The following is a 704-nucleotide window of genomic DNA, read 5'->3' on the forward strand; positions in this document are numbered from 1 at the left end:
AGAAGATATGGTATTTTGTTAGCATAAATTTTACATATTCAAATACATAACATTTACTCAAAAATAAATCATTGTGAATAATAATGTAAATATAAAATTTAGGAATTGAGACAAGAATATCAGGTGCAGTCTTCTGCCCCTCCCTCCACCCCACCTCAGTGTAGCTGTACAGTATTAAAATAATCATAATCCACAGAAACAAATAGTCCTTTTTTTTATGCCTATAGCATCTGGTCTTCCTAGGTGGTCTCCCATCCAAGTATTAACCAGGCCCGCCCCTGCTTAACTTCCAAGATCAGCCGGGATCAGGCGTGTTCAGGGTGGCATGGCCATAGACAAAAATAAATAGTTCTGAATGGTAAAAGTTTTCAAGAAAGCTTTCTAGGATTCACATTAATTAGGCTAATTCAGAAACTTGACAGAGAAATAGTAAGGCAAGTTTTATTTAACAATATCATATAAGTGCTATTATGTCTTAACTGACAGTTCTTAAATTTGGAGACAGTTGATCAAATACCTCAGCCAATTTTAATTATCACTGGGCAGAAAAGACTTTGCAAGCATAACCTTGAACAACATAAAACTATATTAATAATACAGTAATACATAGTTCTTTGTTAGATAGTAATTTGAAGTTTCTGAACAGTTTAATTTCTTTTGTTTTGGAAGTTGAGTCCAAACGAGCTTTCAGTTTCATTGCTGAC

At 33.8% G+C, this 704-nt stretch overlaps 1 pseudogene; it reads right to left on the reverse strand.

Annotated features, from left to right (window-relative positions):
- Positions 1 to 218: 218 nt before the first annotated feature.
- On the reverse strand, positions 219 to 337 carry LOC112470093 (annotated as a pseudogene).
- Between the last annotated feature and the right edge of the window lie 367 nt (positions 338 to 704).

Source organism: Pteropus alecto, unplaced genomic scaffold, assembly GCF_000325575.1.
Source record: "Pteropus alecto unplaced genomic scaffold, ASM32557v1 scaffold288, whole genome shotgun sequence".
NCBI classification, from domain to species: Eukaryota; Metazoa; Chordata; class Mammalia; order Chiroptera; family Pteropodidae; genus Pteropus; species Pteropus alecto.